Here is a 19885-nt window from a genome sequence, read left to right on the forward strand (position 1 = left end):
GAGCCGACGCTGTGAAGGGACTTTCTCTGTTTCGGATTCCCGAAAGCGCCAATCGTGAACGTCAGAAGAAAGAAGAGGAAAACCGCCCACCTGTCCCGCCTCTGCACACCCAGTGCAGAGGCTCGCTACGGACAGTATTGTTCGATGATATCGCCAGCTGCTGCAAGCAAGAAGTGGGTGTTACATCTGTCGACTCCGACACCACTGGCCAGCTGCTGGCAACGAGAGTGACCTCCCACATCGTTAAGGCAACTCCTGTGAAGACGACGCCACCGAAGCAACGTGACCAGCTGACCGAGGCGCTCCTTACGGGGCTACCTTGTGTTTAGGCGAAAGAGCAGTCGAGGAAGACTGCGACGAGCTGGGTTCAGAGGCGCGGCTTTGAAGCTGCACAAGCCATCAAACAGATGCAAGCCGTGGTAATTTATCGTCGCCACGCGTACGGGTGACAGTTCGGGCGGCATTTTCGAGCTGCAGGAGCTGCTCGGCTTCCCCGTAAAGACCGAAGCCCTCCCGCCTGGACCCGAAGCCGCAGTGTTTCAGATGCCAGTGAGAAGGACACGTTGCCAAGTACTGCCCCAATGCTGAAAAAGTGCACAAAGTACTCCGGCGAGCACGAAAGTTGCGCTTGCGGCAGGCGCAATGGAGACACGCCGACGTGCGCTCGATGGGACGAGCCACATGTTGCCAGCTGGCGTGGTGTCCAGCCCTCTCGAACCGCAACCAGACCGAAGGCGAAGTGGCGGCCCCGACCACAAAGACGGTTTCCTCTTTGACCGACCGGAATGCCAATCAAACGTGCGGAGGACTGTCAGCACTCGGGGGGAAAGGGAGCAGGCGCCGGTACGTAAGAAGATGCAACTGCAGACCGCGCGCAAATGCGCGACGTTGTCGAGAAAGTAGTTGCGGCTCTTAGAACCATCGTGGCGGCAGAGAGAGCAGCGTTCGCAGCTGCCCTGGCTCCAGAGAAAGAGGAGCCCCTGTGACAACTGCTCGCGGTCTCTCCAGTCACCCAGAGGGGCGCCTGCCCCTGCAACTGCTCTAGTAGTATCTCACGAGAAGGGCGCCGGGACTCCACAGCACCATAGTTGGGAGTAAAAATAATAGCGTCAGGCAAAGCAATTTATTGAATATGTTGGTTTCACTAATTATGTTGAGATGAAAATATTAACGCAATACAGGGAAAGACGGAGGGTATCATCAAAACAGTCTGATAATCGGCGAGGGGCATTGGGAGGGAGGGAGGGAGGGGTAGGAAATGGAGTGAGCGAAGCCCACTGCTCACATCAACTCCTCTTCTCTAAGCTCTAAGGGAACAGACGAGTTGAATGTCCCCATCCGATGCAGCGTTCACTATCATCAACAGCATGTGCCCGATTCCATTAGACTCTGTGGAGAGGTTTTGAATTTGAGTCACGACTTTCGTGCTAGTTCTTTACGCCAGGATCTCTCATCCCCCTGCAGGGCTAATAACAGCGGTGAAAAATTTTTCTACTTGCAGGATTCGAACCGACCATGTCCGTGTCGAACTGTCGTATTAATATAGAAGCTGAGAGTTCCAAGTGAAGACGTGAAATCAGTCTTAGATTGATATTATAAGGGGCGATCAAAAAGTTTCCGTTCTGAGGCCGTATAGTCCAGAATGGGTTCGTCAATCAGGCAAAATCGCTGCCAGCATTAAGACTCACCTGATTGGATAAAACACCCTGTTTCGCTGCGTGAAGATGTCCGTAACTGCCTGTTGCACACACTCGCCCGACATGAATTGTCCCCACTTCGAGGTCTTTTTTAAGGGACCAAAGGCGTGATAATCGCATGGGGAAAGATTAGTACTAAAGGGCGTGTCTCGAGTTTCTATCACTTAAGTTGGCCAAACTTCTGTGTTACGACATTCGCAATATGAAGACATGTGTTACCATGAAGTAGTGGCACCCCCGTCGTAGTTTTCCCGGACTTTCCGCATTAACTGCATGCACTTCTTCATTCTCTGATGGATGTCTACCGGTGTTTGTCCTTCGGCTGCGAAGAAAGATGTAACAGCGCTTTGGTCCTGTTTGGATCATTTGATAATAACGTCGCCATAGTTGACGTTTCCGCATTTACCGCACGCATGTCGGAAAGACACAAATGCCTTGCCAGCGTGTCGGTGCTTATTGTACCTACATCGGAGTCGCGCTATGTTGCATATACGCTGCAGCAACGCCCTCAAACGGAAACTTTTTGATCACCCTGATATATAACAGATTCTAACAACTCCATATTAGTTATACTCATTTGTCGGAATTTTACTTAAATAAATACACTGGAAAAAATCGCAACACCAAGAAGGAGTTGTGCGAGATAATCGTAAGTTGGTAGGCGTGTTTCTACATCTGAAAGATAGCGCCTATTCAAATTTCACTCCACTATGAGAATGCTTTAAATACGTGCTGTAACGGTCGTGAGCGTTAATTATCTTCGAGACTGGGCGTAGTGAGTTGATGTCAGTCAAGAATGCCTTTAAGACCACAAAGACGCCATTATCAACGAAGACGCCATTATCAACAGCTCACTGAGTTTCAACGAGGTCGTGTAATGGGGCTACGAAAAGCTGGATGTTCCTTACGTGCTATTGCAGAAAGACTTGGCAAGGGTGTACCCGCTGTACACGATTGCTAGCTGCGGTAGTTACAGGAAGGTATGGTCGCAAGAAGAGGAAAGACCGTCGTTTTTTGCGTAGGGCTGTGGTGTATCGTATTGAGTCTGCAGCAGCAATTCGAGCAGCAGTTGGCACGACAGTGACTCAACAAACTGTTACAGATCGGTTACTTCAAGGTCAGCTCCGTGCCAGACGCCCTGTAGTGTGCGTTCCACTTACCCCAAGCCACCGCCGTTTGCGACTTCAGTTGTGTTGAGCGACATCTCATTGGAGGGCAGGGTGGAGGCCTGTTGTGTTTTCTGATGACGGCCGATTCTGCCTGAGTGCCAGTGATGGCCGTGTGTTGGTTAAAAGGAGGCGAGTTGAGGGCTTCCACCCAACCTGTCTGCGTGCTAGACACACTGGACGTAAACTGGCAGATATGTTCTGTCTTGCGATTTCGTATGGCAGCAGGAGTACTGTCGTGAATATCCCACACATCCTAACTGTAAAACTGGACGTCATTCTAGTGCTTCGAGCTGTTGTGCAGCCACTCATGTATAATATTCCAGGGGGTGTTTTCCAACAGGATAACGCTCGCCCACATACCGCTGTTGTAATCCAAGACGCTCTTCAGTGTCGACATGTTCCCTTGGCCTTCTCGATCACCAATCTGTCTCCAGTCTAGTACATGTGGAACATCATCGGACGACAACTCCACCGTCATCCACTACTAGCTTTAACTGTCCCTGTACTGACCGACCAAGTGAAACAGATAGGAATTCCATCCCAGAAACTGGCATCTGGTACCTGTACAACACAATGAATGCACCTTTGCATGCTTGCATTCAACATTCTGACTGTTACACCGGTTATTACTGTGCCAGCATTTCACATTTGCAATGGCCTATCTCGTTCTGGCATTAAACTGTTATCTTGCAATGTTAATCACTTAAGTATGTTACCTAGACAAATGTATTCCCAAAATTTCATTACTCTACATCTGTTATTTTTTGATGCTGCGATTTTTTTCGGTCAGTGTAAATGCATATTAATACGTAAACAGATTTCCTGACGCAGTGTTGCACGAATACACGGCTGCAGTGTCCTGGTTGCCCGCAGATGCTGCTGACGGTGTCGAGGCTGGTGGTGCTGGCGTCGCTGTCGCTGTTCTTCGTGCTGCCGCTGCTGCTGATGCTAGCACCGCTAGTCTTCGAGTTAGCGCATCTAATCTCAAACTGATGTCACCCGCTTATTCGCCCACCAGGGCACCTCTAAAACTACCCCACGGTGAGTACCTCTCACCTTATTCACATTATACCTAGAGAGTTACTTAACGAGTTGAGCTTGTCCTTCCACATCTGAATCTATACTCTGCTAATCTGAATAAAGTGCGGGGTAAAAACGCCTTTTATTGTACATGTTTGGTTTGTGGGGCGCTCAACTGCGCGGTCATCAGCGCCCGTACAAAGTCCCAATTTTTACACTTTCCAAACTAGCCACTGACACGATTGATGATGATGAAATGACGGGGACAGTACAAACACCCAGTCCCCGGGCAGAGAAAATCCCCAACCCGGCCGGGTATCGAACCCGGGGTCATGTGATGAAGAAGCAGCAACGCTAGCCACTAGACCGCGAGCTGATAAGTATTTACATTTCTCCACATTCTGTTTGCGGATGGAGTATGGCAGAAACAAACTTACGTGCACGAATCACCGCGGCTGTAGAAAGAATCGCTCGTGTAAACTCAGCTTGCCCTTTTGTCACATCATATACTGTGAACTACGGCAACAGGCAGATTCTATACTCCTAGATTTCCGAAAAGCATCTGACACGGTACCCCACTGGTGATTGTTAACGAAGGTACGAGCATAAAGAATAGGTTGCCAGATGTGAGTGGCCTGAAGGCTGCTTAAATAACAGGACCCAGTATGTTGTCCTCGGCTGCGAGTGCTCATCGGAGACAAGAGTATCGTCAGGAGTGTTATAGTACTGCTGTTATGTTCTGTATACATAAATGGGCTGGTGCACAGGGTGGGCGGAAATCTGCGGTTGTTTGCTGATAATACTGTGCTGTACAGGAAGGTGTCGGAGATGACTGACTGTAGGATGATACAAGATGACTTACACAAAATTTCGAATTGGTGTCACAAATGACAGCTTACTCTAATTGTATAAAAATGTAATTTAATGTGGATGAGTAGGAAAAGCGAATCAATAATGTTCGAATACAGTATTAATAGTGCCCTGATCGACACAGTCAAGTCGTTCACATATCTGGGCGTAACGTTGTAAAGCGATGTAAAATGGAACGGGCATATGAGGATTGTCGTAGGGAAGGCGAATTGTCGACTTCTGTTTGTTGGTAGAATTTCAGAAAAGTGTGGTTCATCTGTAAAGGAGACAGCGTGTAGGAGCTAGTGCGACCCATTCTTGAGTTCTGCTCGAGTGTCTGGGATCCGCACTAGGACATGAAAGTAAGATATGGAAGCAATTCGAACGCAGGCTGCTACATCTGTTCGAGTAACACGCAAGTATTACGAAGATTCTTCGGAATCTCAAGTGAGACCCCTTGGAGGGAAGGCGAAGTTCTTTTTCGAGGAATACTTTTGAGAAGATTTAGAGATGCGACATTTGAAGCTGACTGCGTAAGATCCTGCTGCTGCCTGCATATAATGCGCGTACGGACAGGTTTGTAGTATATTCCCGGTGTCATTTAATCCATGCACTGAGCAAGCAGTAAAGGGAAACAGAACGAGCTCGTCGTCCAGGATTTGCAAGCACAAGGGATGTCGACCGGCCGCGTCATGCGCATGCGGCATGGAGGGGCATGTGCTCAGGACATACGATACTGACTGCACTCCGTACCACTCCTCCCACCAAGAAAAAATCCTTGCAGTACCGACAATCCAACACAGGTCCTCCGCATAGCACTCATCTAACCTGACTACTTTTATTTTGTATATCTGCTTCTGCGACTTATACATCGTCAGTGGTTCTGAGCGGATGTCTCAGGATGTCTTTCAAATTAAATCGATGAGAACTTCACTTAGCTGGCCGGTGTGGCCGTGTGGTTAAAGGCGCTTCAGTCTGGAACCGCTTGACCGCTACGGTCGCAGGTTCGAATCCTGCCTCGGGCGTGGATGTGTGTGATGTCCTTAGGTTAGTTAGGTTTAATTAGTTCTAAGTTCTAGGCGACTGATGACCTCAGAAGTTGAGTTGCATAGTGCTCAGAGCCATTTGAACCATTTTTGAACCAAGAACTTCACTTATTTCTTTTATTACTGACGGTGGCCAGTCCCCTGGCCGAACACACTGAGCTATCGTAGTGATGACCACTCAGCTACACATGTGTACTTGTAAAGAAAAGCAAAAGCGAAATATGGAAAAGGAATTAAACTTTGAGGTTTGAAGATGACACTGTCAAAAACGGCAAAGGACTTGCAAAAGAAGTTCAGAGGAATGAATCTTGTCTCGAAAAGAGGTTATAAGATGAATATCAACGGAAGTAAAACATGAATCATGGAATGTAGACTACGGCATGAGACACTAAAAATAATCAACTTTCCGTGGCTGGGATTCACAATCATGTATTTTTTGTATAATGCAGAGCGTGTGGCCATTATCAAGTGAGTACTCCAAAAGCTATGCTTCAACCGAAGTGATACTGCAGTTGATTATGACCACACGGCCAATTCCGCAATAGTGAATTAATAGTTTTACAGTCAAAGGCGACCACGGTGCTCTAAAAGTAATTGATAAGTTTAGCTAGTTGGGCGATAAAACAAGTGTCATCGGTTGCAGTAGAGACAGTATTTAATATGGATGCCAATAGCAAGGAAAACATTTCTGAAAACAATAAATCTCTGAACATCTAACATAAATTTAATTGTCAGGAAGTCATTTTCTTTCCATGAAGCTTCCTACGGAAGTGAAACGTGGACAGTGAACAGTGCAGACAGGAACAGGAAAGAAACTTTTGAAATGTGGAGCTGCAAAAGAGTGCTGAAGATAAGATGAATAGGTCGGATAAGTAATGAACATACAATAAGGTGACAAAATTTAAGGGGCAGCGTCATGCACATATACAGATGCGTGTAGTATCGCGTACACGGGATATAAAAGGGCAGTGCATTGGTGGAGCTGTCATTTGTACTCAAGTGATGCGGGTGAAAAGGTTTCCGGCGTGATTATTGTGGGGTCCCGCCCACCCGTCTCTTACAGAGTGCCTAAAGGATGCTGCCTTCTCGGATAGCTATACAAAAATTCAAGCAAATCACATTAATGGTTTTTATTACTATAAAGTAGACTGACAATACTTAACTTTGTATTTACAACGAGTTGTCACAAGCGATGGGCGACATGCAACCAGTCAATGTCCTTCACTATATACAATGTCCATGTAAGCTTCACACTCGCTCATAAGTCACTGCTATCGTTGATATCACTGCTCATCTAGACCTCTCTGCTAATGTCCATCTTCTACATTCCGTTTACTGTCCGGATGGCAAGAGCGGCGCTTATATTCTTTTCTTGTAGAGGCCGCTCCTACAGTGGTGCGGTCCTAGTCAGCGGGCTATTGGCTGACGTCGTCTCACAGCTTTCTCTGCTCTTGCATTCTTCATCTTCGTGCCGTCCCTTGTCGATACGCCGGAACAATTATAGCTGCACGACGGGAATTAACAGAATAAGAACCCGGCATGGTAGTTGGAGATAGACACGTGGGACAGTCCATTTCGGAAATCATTAGGGAATTCAATATTACAAGATCCACAGTGTCAAGAGCGTACCGAGAATATCAATTTCAGGCATTACCTGTCACTGTGGACAACGCAATGCCAAACAGCTTTCACTTAACCCTTTCAGGTACATAAGAAAAGTAAAGTGCTAGTGACTATAATTTTTGTATCTCTGTGGTAACTGGAGGTTTCGTAAACAAAATATGTTATTATTTCAAAACATTTTTGTTTGTACTGCTAAAAAAAAGCTGGGACGTATTTGTCCCTGTGGTCCTTAAAGGACAGTTACAGAACACATTACACTTAATATATCGAAAAATTACAGAGGCTGTGTATATGTTGTCTATTTGATGTGAAATTCTGCAAAACAGTTTGTGCTTGGAGTAAAGCATAAATTAACACCACACTGTTCACAAATATTGTAGTTGCGATTTTCAACACACTTTGAAGCACAATGAACACATCTCTTCCCTACGTCTGATTTTATCATTCGGTGCTCTGGACTCTTTGGATTGCAACTGGTCTGCAACCTTCTTGATGTTTTCATTACTGTTGATAAATTCCTTTGTCGACTTGAATAATTTCCAATTAGATTTCTCGTAATGCATTTTCTGAACTCTAGGGATGATTGTGTTGATTTGAATCTTGATTCTTCTGCCAATTTTGAATATATTACGTACGCATTGTTTACACCAATGTCAAGAAGATCAAAGAAAATTCTCAGGTAATACTTAATCTTTGCCTTCCTGTCAATCTCATAAGTCACTTTCTTCTGATCCATAAGGTCCACCCCTCCCATCCACTTGTTGTACTTTCTTATCATAAGAGGACACTGAACATTGATCTTTTCAGAAGAACCAGACTGACACTGACGCCTCTTCACTGTCGTACATGGTACTGGGGAAATAAAATTAGTCAATAGAAAAACTGGCTTGTTATCCATCCATTTGAGGATTGTCAGACCATTGCTACTGAGACTATATGAATCACCTCTTTTCATTTCCCTGTCTGGAGGGAATGTCTTTGGGATGTTTTTACGATTGGTGCGCACTGTTCCACATGATCTGATATTTTGTAAACCAAGGTAATACTGCAAAGCTGGAGAGTTAAAAAAGTTAACTATGTAAATTTTATATCCCAGTCTGGATAGTGATTTTGTCAGTTGCAAAACTACTGACTCACCAAGCGCTACCTCAGGACCTGAGGTTTTTTTTTCCAGTGTATAAATCACACTCAAATAGGTAGCCAGTTTCCGAATCACATCTGCACCACATTTTGAAACCCAATTTGACTGGCTTATTTTTGACATAATGTCGCATAATATTATGTCCTTTGATGGCTCAAATGACTCTGAGCACTATGCGACATAACTTCTGAGGTTATCAGTCGCCTAGAACGTAGAACTAATTAAACCTAACTAACCTAAGGACATCACACACATCCACGCCCGAGGCAGGATTCGAACCTGCGACCGCAGCGGTCGCTCGGTTCCAGACTGTAGCGCCTAGAACCGCACGGCCACTCCGGCCGGCCCTTTGAATCTGATCATATGCTCATATACAGATTGAACTCTAGTTGCACTAAGAGATTACTGGAAGGTTTTGTTCAAATGGGTAATTACAGTTCTCACTTTGTATATGCGGTCTTCCTTTATTGACCGATCTGCATTGTTGGAAAAATGTAAGTACTTTTGCATGTCTTCAAACCGATATAGGGGCACAATCTGAGCTATATAAGGAACACCTAAATCGGGTTCAGTTGCCCAGTAGTTTCTGAATGTAGGCAAAATATGGTACCCCATTACCAGGTTCATACCAAGAAATGCCTTGATTTCATCTTCATTTGTACTGAATGCGTTGCCTCATTGTTCTGCATCCCGAATACTTTCAGGAATTAATATATCATGCACCAAATCTCTTAGGCCAATAGTGGAAAAAAAAATTTCAAATGGCTGTGGCATTTCACGATTTTCACTGACACTAAACAGAAGCACTTTCCCAAATTCGTGATTCATGTTATCACTGACTGAACTGTCTTGGTTGGTAAGTTCTGGACCATTTAAATTCTGGTAAATCTGCAAGGGAATCAGGTACCTCAACATTTGGTTCTGATATTTCGTCTATATGCCTTCTTTTGCTATGCGGGCTACGTATTTCTTTTTCAGGATCTTCTATAATAACATGTTCTCTTTCATCTTCCATATCTCCTTCAAGAAAAATTTTATCTTTTTCATCCAGAAACTAATTATCTTCGTCATCACTACTGCAAGCCTCCAAAATCTGCATAACACTTTCATCAGTGATGAAAATTCTCTTTTTCTGGAGCACATGACCTAAAAGCAGATTTGAAATTATACCAGTACAAATTTTTTCCGCTTATTTAATAAAATGAAAGATTATATATTTTCAACCGAATTTTAAATACCATTCTGCTCGTTCTTTTTACGTAATAGTAACGATTTCATGACATTCAAAAACAAGTACACAAATTACCATTGTGGGACATTGGGACAACTATGTCCCAAAGAATGAAAATAAACATTTCCACTGATGAAATACAGTTATTTTCTAAGTGAATGGTCTAAAGTAAAAGAGAAACTTACTTGAATATACTTTCAAGCTTTGACAGTAAGGCAGAGAACACAATACGCACACAATAAGTGAATAAATTTGTGTGTCTTCTCGAAGTCAGAACCACCAACAATAACCGATGACTAATGGTAGTTGTAGTGATTGTTGCCACCAAAGATGTACGATATTAAAGAAAACAAATAACTCTGCTGCAAGTAGAGCACCTGCAGCACATCAAATGTGGTTACAGTCCAATTAGTAAAGTTATTTATATGTGGGACAAATGTGTCCCATGTACGTGAAAGGGTTAATGACTGAGACCAGCGGCGTTTGCGTAGAGTTGTCAGTGCTAACAGACAAGCAACACTGAGTGAAATAACCGCAGAAATCAACGTGGCCAGGTACTCCATATCAGAGACCTCAGTAGTCATTAGCCATTGTGAGAGAGCAGACTAGGACGCTCAGCGAACTCATGGACTTTGAACCTTGTCAGGTGACTGCGTGTCGCATGTGTCATACGTCTGCACGCGAGATTTCTACACACCTAAACATCCCTAGGTGCACTGTTTCCGATGTGATAGTGAAGTGAAAACGTGAAGGGACACGTTCAGCACAAAAGCGTACAGGCTGACCTCGTCTGTTGACTGACAGAGATCGCCGATAGTTGAAGAGGGTCGTAATGTGTATTAGGCAGACATCTATCCAGACCATCACACAGGAATTCCTAACTGAATCAGAATCCACTGCTAGTACTATGACAGTTAGGAGGGAGGTGAGAAAACTTGGATTTCATGGTCGAGCAGCCGCTCGTAAGCCACACATCACGCCATTAAATGCCAAACGACGCCTTGCTTGGTGTAAGGAGCGTAAACATTGGTCGATTGAACAGTGGGAAAACGTTGTGCGCAGTGACGAATCACGGTACATAATGTGGCGATCCGATGGCAGGATGTGGGTATGGCGAATGCCCGGTGAACGTCATCTGCCAGCGTGTGTAGTGCCAACAGTAAAATTCGGAGGCGGTGGTGTTACGGTGTGGTCGTGTTTCTCATGGAGGGCGATTGGACCTCTTGTTGTTTTTCATGGCACTATCACAGCAGAGGCCTACATTGATGTTTCATACACCTTCTTGCTGCCGGCCCGAGTGGCCGAGCGGTTCTAGGCGCTACAGTCTGGAACCGCACGACCGCAACGGTCGTAGGTTCGAATCCTGCCTCGGGCATGGATGTGTGTGATGTCCTTAGGTTGGTTAGGTTTAAGTAGTTCTAAGTTATAGGGGACTGATGACCTCAGAAGTTAAGTCACATAGTTCTCAGTGCCATTTGAACCATTTTGAACCTTCTTGCTTCCCAATGTTGAAGAGCAATTCACGGATGGCGATTGCATCTTTCGACACTATCGAGTACCTGTTGATAATTCACTGCCTGTGGCGGAGTGGTTACACGACAATAACATCCCTGTAAAGGACTGGCCTGCACAGAGTCCTGATCTGAATCGTATAGAACACCTTTGGGACGTTTTGGAACGCCGACTTCGTACCAGGCCTCACCGACCGACATAGATACCTCCTCCCAGTGCAGCACTCCGTGAAGAATGGGCTGCTATTTCCCAAGAAACCTTCCAGCACCTGACTGAACGTATGCCTGTGAGAGTGGAAGCTATCATCAAGATTAACGGTGGGCCAACACCATACTGAACTCCAGCATTACCGATAGAGGGCGCTTCGAACTTGTAAGTCATTTTCAGCCATGTGTCCGAATACTTTTGACATAGTGTATCTGTTAGGACAGTGCAGCGAAATCTGGCGTTAATGGACTATGGCAGCAGACCGCTCATGACCATATCGGTTGGACCCTACACGACTGGAAAACCGTTCCCTGGTCAGGAGAGTCCCGATTTCAGTTGGTAAAAGCTGATGGCAGGGTTCGAGTGTGGCGCAGACCCCACGAAGCTATGGACCCACGCTGTCAACAAGGCACTGCGCAAGTTGGTGGTGGCTCCATAATGGTGTGGACTGTGTTTACATGGAATGGACTGGGCCCTCTGGTCCAACTGGACCGATCATTGACTGGAAATGGTTATGTTCTGCTACTTCGAGATCATTTGCAGCCATTCATGTACTTCATGTTTCCAAATGATGACATAATTTTTGCGGATGACAATGCGTCATTTCACTGGGCCAAAGTTGTTCGCTATTGGTTTGAAGAACTTTCTGGACAATTCGAGCGAATGATTTAGCCTCCCAGATCACCGGACGTGAATCCCATTGAGCATTTATGGGACATAATCGGGAAGTCAGTTCGTGCACAAAATCCTGCACCGGCGAAACTTTCGCCGTTATGGACGGCTGTAGAGGCAGCGTGGCTCAGTATTTCTGCAGGGGACTTCTAACGGCTTGTCGAGTCTACGGAACGTCGAGTTGCTGCAGTACGCTGCACGAAAGGAAGTCCGACGTGATAATACGAGACATCACATGACTTCTATTACCTCTGTGTGTAATGAATCGAACTGCGGAGAAAATAAATTTATGGCATAATGTAAGTAAATGGTGGGATCGGTTGATGAGACACGTTTTGAAATATCAAGGAATCCTTTGTTTGGCGATGGTGGGAAGTGCGGGGAGCAATAATTGTAGAGGCAGACCATATTTTGATTGAAGTAAGCAAGTTCAGAAGTCTGCAGGTTGCAGCAGTTACGCGGATATCAAAAGTCTTGCACGGGACAGATAGCTTGGAGATATGCAACAAACCAGTCTTCGCACTGAAAAGAAAAATAATGAAAACATTATTTAGCGCTAGTTGCTAGTCTTTGAAAAAATCTGATAGTTTGTCAGTATCTGACAATTTGGCATGAAATAACTGTCCTTCGTAGAGAACCTAATCATTTACGGAAAGCCTGATATTGTAAAATGGTTCAAATGGCTCTGAGCACTATGGGACTTAACATCTGAGGTCATCAGTCCCCTAGAACTTAGAACTAATTAAACCTAACTAACCTAAGAACATCACACACATCCATGCCCGAGGCAGGATTCGAAGCTGCGACCGTAGCAGTCGCGCAGTTCCGGACTGAAGCGCCTAGAACCGCTCGACCACCGCGGCCGGCTCCTGATATTGTAAATAATACTGTCCGCTAAATTAATAGCATATCACTTGAACAGTAAAGATTCTATTACACCGCGTTGGAGCACGCTACTTCGGCGTCTGTACCGTAGTGGTAAGACGATGGACTTGCAATCGGGACTGCGGCTTTTCTAATCCCCGTCCGGCCATCGAGATGTAAGTTGGCCGTGGTTTCCCTAAATGACTTAAGACGAATGCCAGAATGGTTCCTTTGCGAAGAACACGTTCGATATCCTCCCCCCTCCCCTTTCCATAATCCGATATTGTATTCCGTCTGTAGTGACCTCGTCGCTGACAGGGCGTTAAACCCTTACTTTCCTTCTTCCCTTCTTGAGGCTATAAGCAGGATAACGTGCTGAGTTGTACCTTTAAAGAAGTTTCCAGTCCAGGGTAACATACTGAGCTCTACCTGTTAGGAAGTTTTCAATCCAGTTGCAGACCTGATTCAATATTCGACACCTACGTATTTTCTTCAGTAAGCATCGACATGGTACCGAATAAAAAGTCTAGAATCAACGAATCCACTTCGTCATCTTTATCCACGGCACTCGAGATATTGCGTGTGAAGACGGGAGCCGGCCGGAGTGGCCGTGCGGTTCTAGGCGCTACAGTCTGGAGCCGAGCGACCGCTACGGTCGCAGGTTCGAATCCTGCCTCGGGCATTGATGCGTGTGATGTCCTTAGGTTAGTTATGTTTAATTAGTTCTAAGTTCTAGGCGACTGATGACCTAAGAAGTTAAGTCGCATAGTGCTCAGAGCCATTTGAACCATTTTTTGAAGACGGGAAATTGTGGTTTGCATGATGGATGTTTTCGGAAACCTTGCTGGTTTCCATGAAAAAGGTGATTTCATCCCAGGAGGTCATTATGTTTCAGCTTAGTATTTGTTTTTTAAATTCTGCTACAAAGATGTGATTAACTTGCGCACCTTCTTGTAGATGAGTGCGACATGTGCTCTTTTTCAAACACTCTGTCTATCAAGAATAATTCTCTGACTAACACATGTAAAGGCAAAAACTCCAATGGCATCTCTTCTGCAGGTGAATCGGACGGGGGAAGGGAAGTTAACAATATTCTGACACAGCAGTGACATTTTGTATTGACAATACTCAAAACATTTAGCAACAGGTATTCTTTTTGTTGTTAAGTTTTACTGTACAAGTAAAATATTCAACATATAATTTTCTCGCTGAAAAATTACAGTTTAAAATTCCCTTCTTTTTCTTATTTCACACCTTCAAAACGTTCACAGAGACGTACTAAATGGATCTGAGAACACGGACATTGTATGTGTATACAGGCTTATTCGTAAGTGCCTCTGGGGATTCAGAAGACACCTGCGTGGAAACGGCAAGACATACAGGAAACAGACGTGTATCAGTGGACGGAGCGTCTCTCCAAGTTTGTTACAGGTGCTCGATATTGGCACCGTTTGTCACACAGCAAATATGAACACTACTGCCGCCGCCCAGGAAGGCACAACGACAGGAGCTCGCCTTGTAAATCTTTTTCTTGGGTTGCCCGTCTGCAGATTCAACTAAGTCAATGCGATCAAATGGAGGAAATGATTTGTCCGCGCGTTCTCGCACGTCTTCCCCATAGTACTGCGCTCTGCATCTACACGAAGCTACCTTTTACGAAAGGGTAATTGGAGAGACGCTCTGTCCACTCATGTATGTTATTTTTCTGTGTGTCGTACAGTTTTCTCACTGTAATCTTCTGATACTCTGTACGTATTTATGAATAACCCTGTACTTGGAATTTTCAGCCAAAGATCAACCTCACTTTTCTTCTAATTCAATGTTACCCATCCAAGATAAGGCGTTGCCCACGAATGGGCATGTCATTTCCGTTTGGGAGACACCTTAAGAATTATCATCCATTAAAATTGAGAGATTTCCTGTAATTTGTCTCATTGTGAGCTCTCCTTTGCGAGATAAGCCACGAGTCCTAAGCGTTAACTGTTCAAGGTACAAGGGACAGGCAAAATAATGTGAGCAGTGGTAATAATGGGATGGCTGGGTATGACGATCAACAACGCAGGTCAGACACGTGTCGCGTTGGACTGCGCGTGTTTAGTGCAAGTTGTTTACGAGTAGTACACACTTCGTATTTGCATTCAGATTTCCGAGGTCGAAGTGTAATGAAAGACCTAACAGAGTTCCAGAGAGGGCAGGTTGTGAGGGCCCGATTAGCTGGACCATCAGTAATCAAGACAGCCAACTTACAAAATTTTTCAAGAACAGCTATTTCAACAGTCATGACAACTTACAAAAAACGTGGAAAAACATCATCGTGTAAACGTAATAGTGGGCGCAAATCAAAACTAAATGGCAGAGATCGTCGTACCCTAACACGAATTGTGTCAAAGCAACACAACTACGGCGGCTAAAGTGACTGCAGAGCTCTATAGCCCCCTTCGAGACCCCGTATCTATCGACACTGTCCGCCGAGAACTCCATAAAGCGAATATTCACGGACGAGCTGCTATACCGAAATTATTAGCCACGACAACCAACGCAAAGAAACGTAAAACATGGCGTCAGGAGCATAAATCCTGGACAGCTGATCAGTGGTCCGACGAGTCAACGTTTTCGTTACTTCAAACATCTGACGGGGTTTACGTCTGGAGAACGCTAAAAGAAGCCTACAATCCTGATTGCTTGATTCCAACGGTTAAGCATGGTGGTGGAAGTGTTACAGCCAATGATTATGTGAACATTTTAGGTGATCAAGTGCACCCCATGATTCAAATGTTATTCCCCAATAACGATGCCATATCTCAGCACGATAACGCAACCATTCACACAGCCAGGACAGTACAATCGTAGGATGAGGAGCATGTAACTGAACTCCAGCGCCTTCCTTGGCCAGTACAGTCTCCGGACTTTAACATTATCGAACCCTTGTGGGCGGTATTGTAGCGCAGACTCCGCGGCAGAGATTTCCGCCTCCCCCGTCAGTAGAGGAGTTACAAGAGGTTCTGAACGAAGAGTTGTATAGCATTCCACTGGAGACTATACAGTCATTATATACCAGTATTCCAAGAAGAATCGCAGCTGTATTACGGGCAAATGGGAGTCCAACCCCTTAGTAAACCATTCCCAAGTAAGTACAGGTGTTCACATTATTTTGCCTATCCCCTGTATATAGCTTCGTTGAATGGCTGTCATGTAAAGTGCTGTATTTTATATGACGGAAGTAAGAGAATCTAACCTGTTCCCCTCTAAAAGCATCGTAGTACCACCACGCATAACGTTCTCATTCACCTGACTTGTAGTGAAAGACGTTCCGTAAACGTTTGGGTCTTTATTCATGACTCTGACACACGGCCACATGATCGAGACAGTTCCCCACAACATCTACTGCCCTCGATGAAAATTCTGATAATGTAACTTTTGTCCACATCCAAGATTCTAACCAACTAACACTGAATTCATTGCTTCAGAACATTCACAACGTTCATACCATCACACTCATCGGTTTTGTAAATAAAGCGTACAAGCAAATACTTGAACTTTCATTACAAGATATTTGAAGTCTCTCTCTCACACACACACACACACACACACACACACACACACACACACACACAGTTCCTCCTCACTTTCCCGTTCATTTGTTTTGACACCGGAGGGCCACTTACACGAGGACCCTACCACAATGCCTCCACTCCTCACTAAGATTCCTGGTTTCCTGCTACGTCGCTAAATGGCAGTGATGGAGCGTTCAATAAGTACTAGGCATAGTTTTTCAAATTTTTGGAACATACAGTGCGCAAACATGTGCCATTCTTTGATGAATTTCCATTCCCCGCACTCTTTCCACTGTCAGCAAACCCTTTTGCCCGTCTTTTGAAGCCTCCATTTCACTGTTTTCAGCACTACAGAGTGCAGTGGACTGTCGACGCGTGCACATCCATGCCTTCTTCCGTAGGCAACCGCACTACGATCCCTTCACCGGTGTTCATTTTGTAGGCTGCGGCACGCTTCTTTCTGAACGACCCTGATACACAAATATGAGAAGGTGTTATCAACGTATTAATTGATTATTGATTATCTTACTTTGTTAGTTCGGTGCACTGTGTACTTCTAGTTGCCTGTCTTCTTCTTTAGGTCTTGAAGATGGTCATCATAGGCTTAATTTAATTACTTGTTGTAAAATATTATGGTTCACAACTGGAATAATAGAAATGAAGTGTTCTTGTCTGCGTGAAATACAACAGATTAGTAACTACAGGATGAGCCGGCCAGTGTGGCCGAGCGGTTCTAGGCTCTACAGTCTGGAACCGCGCGACCGCTACTGTCGCAGGTTCGAATCCTGCCTCGGGCATGGATGTGTGTGATGTCCTTAGGTTAGTTAGGGGGACTGATGACCTCAGAAGTTAAGTATCATAGTGCTCAGAGCCATTTTGAACTACAGGATGCCCCACTCCTCCTTTTGTGTGACGCGCCTACCGTGGATATGATTGACAGTTGATGTTGACTGAAACCGGACGGAGCAACTGTGGCGTGACAGCGACGCGTGTGAGAGGCGCGAGGGCAGCACCCCTGCGCCCACTGACGCCACGCTTGCAGCCAGGTTCAACCTCTTCCTCGAATTCATGTCTCTTCTGAATAGTCAAAATGTATCAATACGGGATTAAACACAGCAGAAGACTGTAGCTGAGGGAACTTCATCAGTTTACGTGAGGCACCAACCTTCAAATCATAGAACTAGCAAACTACCAGAATATCTAGAAACTTAATATTTGGCCCGTATGTTCAGACCATATGGTCCCCTCGGTGACATAGTGGGCAGTGTGCTAATTGCCACACAGAAAATGCGGAGATTAAATGAGCTGAGAACTTTGCGATCGAAGCGTCGCAGTGGCTGAGGAATTCGAATGTCGTTCTGGATTAATGGGGTTGGGATCTGCATAAGGCCATCCGGATTCAGTTTATTCGTGCTGATATACATGAATGATTAGGCGGTCAGGATGGGCAGCAATCAGCGGTTGTTCGCTGATGATGCTGTGGTGTACGGGAAATAGACATAGATCAGTGATCGTAGGGTGATACAAGATGGCTTAGGCAAAATTTCTAGTTGGTGCGATGAATGGCAGGTGGCTCTAAATGTAGAAAAACGTTAAGTTAATGCGGATCACTAGGAAAAACAAACCCATAACGTTCGGATGCTGTATTAATAGGGTCCTGCTTGACGCAGTCACGTCTTTTAAATATGTTGGTGTAACGTTGTAAAGCGATATGAGATGGAACGAGCATTTGAGAATTGTCGAAGGGAAGGCGAATAGTCGACTTCGGTTTATTGGGAGAATTTTAGGGCAGTGTGAGTCATCTGCAAAGGAGACCGCATATAGGATGCTAGTGCCACCTATTATCGAGTACTGCTCGAGCTTTACTATCCGTACCATGCCCGATTAAAGGAACATATCGAAGCAATTCAGAGGAAGGCTACAAGATTTGTTACCAGTAGGTTCGAACGACACGCAAGTTTTACACAAAATGCTTCGGGAACTCAACTAGGTTTCCCTGGAGGGAATGCGACGTTCTTTCCGGGGAGCACTTTTGTGAAAATTTCAAAAACCGACATTTGAGGCTGAATGCAGAACGATTCTACTGCCGCCAAAGTGCCTTTAGAGTAAGGAGCACGAAGATAAGATTAGTGAGATTAGGACTAGTACGGAGGCATACGGGCAGTCTTTTTTCTCTCGCTATGTCTGGGAGTGGGAAAGGAAAGAAAACAACTAGTAGTGGTACGGAGTACCCTCCGCCACGCACCGTACTGTGGCTTGCGGAGCCGGTACGTTGATGTAGACTTAAAATCGATTCCACCTCTACATCTATATGACTACCATGCAATTCACACTTAAGTGTTTGGCAGAGGGTTCTTAGAATCACTTTAACACTGTTTCTCGACTGTTCCGCTCTCGAAAAGCAGATGGGAAAGATGAACACGGGCTATGACATCTCTTATATTATTGCAATTGCCATCTCTCCCTATGTAGGTGGAAGGCAACAGAATATTTCTGCATTCGGAAGAAAAAAAAAGTAATTGAAATTTCGTGAAAAGATCTCGCCGCAACGAAAAACGCCGTTGTTTGAATTATTACCACCCGAAGTTACGTACCATATCCATCACACCCTCTACACTATTTTGCGATAACTCTAAAATGATATGCCCTTATCTGAACATTTTCCATGTCTTCTTCCAATTATATCTGGCTCCATACCGCGCAGCAATACTCCAGAAGAGGACGGATATGCGGAACGTAGGCACTCTCTGTAGTAAATTCGTTGCATCAGCAAAGTGTTCTGCGAATAAAGTAGTCTTTAGTTCGCCTTCCTCACAACATTTTTTGTATGATGAGTCCAAATTAAGTTGCTCGTAACTGTAATCCATAGATATTTAGCTCAAGCAACAACATTTAAATTTTTGGCATTTATCGTGTAGGCGGGATTCAACGGATTTTTTTAGTACTCGTGTTGAAGATCTCACACTTTTTCTCGTTTAGGGTCAACTGACACTTTTCGCACCATATAGATACCTTATCTAAATTATTTTGCAAATCGGTTTCCCCTTCTCATGACTTCACTAGTCGGTAAACGACAGTGTAATCTGCTAACAGTTTAAGAGAGCTAATCAGATTGTCTCCTAAATCTTTCACATATATTACGAATTTTAAGGCGAATGCTAGTCCTCAGAAGGAAAACAAAGGATTAGGTCAATTCCCTTAAATTTCACTGTTCCATCTGAGCATTAGCTCCGTCGCTAACGCCCTCGTCGTCGACTGTAATTTAAACCCAAACATTCCCTCTATCCTAAGAATATTTCC

The 19885-nt window shown here is 44.9% G+C and overlaps 1 protein-coding gene across 1 annotated transcript in view; it reads left to right on the top strand.

Annotated features, from left to right (window-relative positions):
* Nucleotides 1-19885, top strand: part of LOC126471452 (uncharacterized) — a 413388-nt gene that overhangs the window by 102624 nt on the left and 290879 nt on the right. The window contains exon 2 of the mRNA XM_050099641.1: nucleotides 3740-3907. The gene's annotated coding sequence lies outside the window, so the exon portion shown is untranslated. The remainder of the gene's footprint in view (nucleotides 1-3739; nucleotides 3908-19885) is intronic.

This window comes from Schistocerca serialis, chromosome 3 (assembly GCF_023864345.2).
Source record: "Schistocerca serialis cubense isolate TAMUIC-IGC-003099 chromosome 3, iqSchSeri2.2, whole genome shotgun sequence".
NCBI lineage: Eukaryota > Metazoa > Arthropoda > Insecta > Orthoptera > Acrididae > Schistocerca > Schistocerca serialis.